The following is a 6,194-nucleotide window of genomic DNA, read 5'->3' on the forward strand; positions in this document are numbered from 1 at the left end:
CACACGACCACTCCTCAGAATAGAATCCATAGCACTCGTGACATTTGAACCAGTTTTTGTCTTGATTGGTATAGCCCAAGCATACTTAGAAAAGATGTCGATAACTGTCAAGAGATATTTATACCCCTTATTTGTATGTGCATAAGCTCCCATCTCCACAAGATCAGCTTACCAAGTCTCATTCAACCCTCTGATATCCACATGACGACGAATGTAATTCCTTTGAGCTGGTTTATGGAGCTCCTCCACTACCCTAGCCTTCTTTATATCCATGAGGTTATTCTATTATTTTCTCTCTGCCCTCGATGCAACTATCTCCTGCCTCTGCTTCCTCACAGTTTCTTTGCCTCTTGACAAATGAGCTCAAACATTATTGTCATCTCCTTTAAATCTATCTGACTGCTCTTGCTGCTTTGATGCAGCCATTTTCTTTTTCTGCTTTCTTCTCAACTTTTCTGTCTCTGCTTGGGAAATGAGGTCAGACAGTTGAGATTGGAGAGCTTGAAGAGCTGTATCTAAATTAGTTTTCAATGATATGATTTCTAGTCGAATAGGCTGAATATTTTGCTCAATAAATATCNTAAATGAGCGCAAACATTATTGTCATCTCCTTTAAATCTATCTGACTGCTCTTGCTGCTTTGATGCAGCCATTTTCTTTTTCTGCTTTCTTCTCAACTTTTCTGTCTCTGCTTGGGAAATGAGGTCAGACAGTTGAGATTGGAGAGCTTGAAGAGCTGTATCTAAATTAGTTTTCAATGATATGATTTCTAGTCGAATAGGCTGAATATTTTGCTCAATAAATATCTTCAAAATTTTCATGGAAACAGCATCGAACTCATGCTTAGCATCAGCTAAATTACATAGTTTTTTGTTATCCATGTCATAGTTTCCATCATGAGTACGTTTGAATCCATCACCTGCAGGACCTCGTCGCCCCGTACAACTTTTAGTGCGACCGTAGGCTCACTGTCGTCCAAACACATCAACGCTCATGATTGAACTGAGGAAATCTTGCATAGACAGAGTCTAATATATAATTTCAGCCTCACGTAACTCTTCGATGATAGAGAAGATTTCATTAGTGTGACTAGTATTACCAGCCACCTGGGATACCATGAGTAAACGAAGTCTATCGACTAATTCATTGGGATCATCCCAGTAAATATAATCAAATTTTTTATCCGTAGTTCTCGGTGCAATCATATATTCAGGGAGCAGAGCTGTTCCAGTTTTCTCAGGCAATGATTGGAGCAATGGTGCTATAATATTCTTGAATTTTGGAAAAGTACTCCTTTGCTTGATAGGTTTGTCAGATTCATAGCGACATCGATGAGCACTTGTGCGTTGTATAATTTCAGCATAAGTTTTCTTATCAATTTCAGTTATATGCTCAGTTTGCGGAGACTTCATAAATATCAATGACATAAGTCCAGGGGTTAATTGATATTGTTCGTCTTGCAATATCATTGTATTATCTTTGAAATTAACGAATGAATTTCCAATTTTCCTACCTCCTTTCAAATTCCTCACCCCAAATTCAGTGTCTAGCTCTTTTTCTTTTGCTGTTCCAAATCTACTGAGGAAAGACTGTGCAAGATTTTCTGTGTGAGATGTATTGTCGTCTTCATGTGATGATTCATCAATGGTTTCAAGCGACTGAATTGCTTTTGATGTCTCATTTCCAAGTACTGAACTATCGCTTCCACTCGCTGGAGCTTGCGATGATAATTCTGAACGCCTTGGAGTACTTGAAAAAATCATTGATTGAAGTTCTTTATTGTCCTCATCAGCTGTTTCAAATGCATCATTCTCTTCATCACTATCTCTCGAATTCATCCATGGAACCATTGACAGCTTGTGTTCGGGCCATGTTTTCCCCTTCTTCCCTGATGTTTTTGATTGCGCTTCGACTAATTTTTCTAGTGGTGTAATTACTGGTTTAAATACTTCATTCGCAGTACGTTCTGCTGCATCTTTACCCAATTTTAATGTTCTATGCTTACGACGGATTGCCTCACTTGCTAAAGCAATGTGATGTAAAACGTTCGACTCTTTTTGCAATACCTTGCGATGCATGTTGATCAGTAAACGTTCAAGTCAACACTGTCTTCAATGTTGTCGATCAGTGCTTATTTATGGTTACGAAACAGTCGAAACCTTTCCGATAGCNAAAACGTTCGACTCTTTTTGTAATACCTTGCGATGCATGTTGAGCAGTAAACGTTCAAGTCAACACTGTCTTCAATGTTGTCGATCAGTGCTTATTTATGGTTACGAAATAGTCGAAGCCTTTCCGATAGCGTCCCCCATTCAATTCACTATCTTTATCAATTACTATAAATCCATATTTGTCCATATTCCAGCAGGTTGAGCATAAATCTTTGAATTGTATATATGACATATCAGTATTCACGTGATCGTCATAAATATGTTTCAAGTTCATTTCATCTTGACGGAAGAGGATCAGAAAATTCGTATTATCACGCACCAAATGTTTTGGGATACGAGCGTAAGTCTGACAGAGATAGAAACAATCTACATGTTGATGGCGCCCCATACAAAAGAATGCTCGCATATTGTCTTGTTTTTCGCAAGCAACATCATCAAAGATTATGATGGAATTGGGATGAGCATCCCCAGGTTTAATCACCTCCTCATGATCGCTGAATGGGAAATATTCAATGACTTTGGTAGATTCCAATAACTGTTTCAAAAACTGATATTTTAGCTGGATTAGCGACTTAGAATAAACGTAAACATTCTCAAATCTCAAACCATTCGGATGAGTAATGAGCGCGAACAGAACATTTGTTTTGCCACAGTTTGAGGGGACACATATGACTGCACGTACACTATTCGGTAGAAGAATTCCATGTCGATTGTTTCCCCCACCCTTCTTTTGCTGAACTATTTGATCAAAATTGATGACAGGGAGTTTCACATTCTGCTTCTTGAACTTCATCTTGACAACTGCCTCAGCAGCTATAAATACGCGGTATTTATATGATTTCACTCAGTCGTTGATAAACCATGGCAACGTGCAAACGTAAGAAAGAGTCAAGTGGTAAAGGGTTTCTGAATAAGGTGATTAATAAATTGCCAGTGGAATTACATGTACCAGGTTATCAGTACTGTGGACCAGGAACGAAATTAGCAAAACGATTGAATCGTGGTGATCGTGGGATAAATCCTCTTGACGAGGCGTGTAAGGAGCACGATATCGCCTACTCTCAGAGCAAAGACAATTTGTCTGCTAGACATAAAGCTGATAGCATTTTAGAAGAGCAAGCTTGGAGTCGAGTGTTGGCAAAGGACGCTGGTCTTGCAGAAAAAGCAGTAGCTTGGGGCGTGGCAAACACCATGAAGGTTAAGAGGAAACTTGGTATGGGTGCACGCAGGAAGAGAAACGTTGACACAAAAAAGAAAAATAGAAAGAGAACTGGAAAGTATCATAAGCTAAAGAAAGGGAATGGACGGGTTCAAAAGAGGAAAATTGGAAAGGGTAGCAAGCGAAAGAAGAAGAAGACGAAGAAGATCCCATTGCGTCAGATTATTGATGCTTCTAAAGCCTCGATGCTCCCAGGAGTAGGTGCAGTGAAAACAGCGTTGAAGGGTGCACGTCAGGCTGTAAAACATGCTGGAGGAAAAAGGGGAATTCGTCCCTTGCCTCGTATTCTCCCTATTCCTATGAAAACCGGTGGAATTTTGCCTGCTTTCCTCATACCTCTCTTTGCAGGACTTAGTGCTACAGGCGCTTTGGCTGGAGGTGCTGCAGGTATTGCAAAAGCTGTCAATGATGCTAAGGCTGCTCGGGAAACCCTTCAAGAGAGCAAGCGACATAATCGTAGCATGGAAGATATTGCTCTTGGCAAGGGTTTGTATTTGAAGCCCTATAAGCAAGGTTTAGGACTCCATTTGAGTCCAAAAAACTTGTAAAACTACCACACCGAGCGCTCACTGATATGGATATACTGAAATTTGCTAAAGCAATGAAAATTCAACATTTTCGAGGTGTGTATATGAGGAACGATATGCCGAAGAATGGTCCTCGAAAGCATGAGTCTGCTGTTGTAAATCTCGATGATTGTGAAGGACCTGGCACTCACTAGGTTGCTTATACAAAGAAGAATAAAGATATAAACTATTTCGATAGTTTTGGCAACTTACGTCCACCTCAAGATTTAGTAAATTATTTCGGTGCTGGTAGTATAGTAAAATACAATTATAAAAATTATCAAGACTATGATACAGTGATTTGCGGACATTTATGTTTGAAATTTCTCTCAGGAGAACTGTTATAAAACTACAATCATACCCAGCGATAGATCATTTCAACGCTAACCGTCATGGGTGACTCATTCACATTAACATTGTCAGGTACATCCTCTATGCTGGAGGCATACTATTTTCCACCTATTGAATTATCACCGTTGAGAACCTTTAGTGTAGGGCTTGTATCATTTTTAACATACAATTCGATCCCTAACACTGACAAGGGGCATAATAAATTCTATTTTATAAAAGATACAGAAACCATTCTCACATTACCAACTGGGAATTATGAAATTGAGGATATTGAAAAGCAGTTGAAAGAGCAACTTGAAGATCATAAAGTGCAAGAATTCGGTCTCAAAGCTGATGATGTCACTCTCAAAACTGAAATAAAAATACCCAGCAATATTCTTATTAATTTCATTCCACCTGATTCGATTGGGCGATTATTAGGGTTCAAATCTGATGTTCTCTACGGCTCAGGTTCTTACAAATCCACCATGCCAGCATCAATCATCCATATTAATTCAATACGTGTTGAATGTAACATCACGGCTGGAGCATACATCAACAACGAACGAGCACATACTATACATGAGTTCTTTCCAAGTGTTCCACCAGGATATAAGATCATCGAAGTGCCAGCTCAAGTCATTTACCTACCGATCGTCGTACAGTCAATAGACCAACTGCAAGTGAAAATCGTTGATCAAGACGGAAGTTTGGTAAATTTCCAAGGAGAAGTAATCACTATAACATGACACATAAAGGCTAATTAGAGAATGGGAATTGTCTTTCAAAGCAAGGTTGGTGGAAGCTATAAAAGCCAAACATTATGCCCGAAGTTTCACAGTCGACCAGTTGCCAGCCAGAGGCTCACTTCGAAGAACGTCGTATACCTGAAGAGTCTAGGTCTGAAACCTCTCGACAAATTAAGAAAGTGAAGTTTTGTTGTGTCATCATCGCTTGCTGCTGCTGTTTACCATGGAAGAAATTCTGAAAATTCAAAAACCCATCATTTTTGATGAATCGATTGCCCATTATGAGATTCACGCGCATCAGCCATTTGCATCATCAAGTTTAAACAACAATGATGAGATTCGAATTGCTGTCCAACATCAAGATTTGTATGTACTACCTTGCAAGAGTTCACTGCACATCTGTGGACGCCTCACGAAAGGTGATGGTACTCCTGCTGTAGCAACAAATTTCNTTGACAAAGTAAGAAAGTGAAGTTTTGTTGTGTCATCATCGCTTGCTGCTGCTGTTTACCATGGAAGAAATTCTGAAAATTCAAAAACCCATCATTTTTGATGAATCGATTGCCCATTATGAGATTCACGCGCATCAGCCATTTGCATCATCAAGTTTAAACAACAATGATGAGATTCGAATTGCTGTCCAACATCAAGATTTGTGTGTACTACCTTGCAAGAGTTCACTGCACATCTGTGGACGCCTCACGAAAGGTGATGGTACTCCTGCTGTAGCAACAAATTTCGTTAACAATGCTATTTGTCATTTATTTGAGGAAATCCGCTACGAACTCAATGCAGTGGAAATTGACCGTTGTAAAAATGTTGGTGTGACCACCTTGATGAAAAACTATATTTCCCAGAATCCCAGTCAAACATTTTTATTGGAAAATGCTGGTTGGATTTTGNTCAAGATTTGTATGTACTACCTTGCAAGAGTTCACTGCACATCTGTGGACGCCTCACGAAAGGTGATGGTACTCCTGCTGTAGCAACAAATTTCGGTAACAATGCTATTTGTCATCTATTTGAGGAAATCCGCTACGAACTCAATGCAGTGGAAATTGACCGTTGTAAAAATGTTGGTGTGACCACCTTGATGAAAAACTATATTTCCCAGAATCCCAGTCAAACATTTTTATTGGAAAATGCTGGTTGGATTTTG

Source organism: Diachasma alloeum, unplaced genomic scaffold, assembly GCF_001412515.2.
Source record: "Diachasma alloeum isolate Michigan unplaced genomic scaffold, Dall2.0 Dall_scaffold_01261, whole genome shotgun sequence".
NCBI classification, from domain to species: domain Eukaryota; kingdom Metazoa; phylum Arthropoda; class Insecta; order Hymenoptera; family Braconidae; genus Diachasma; species Diachasma alloeum.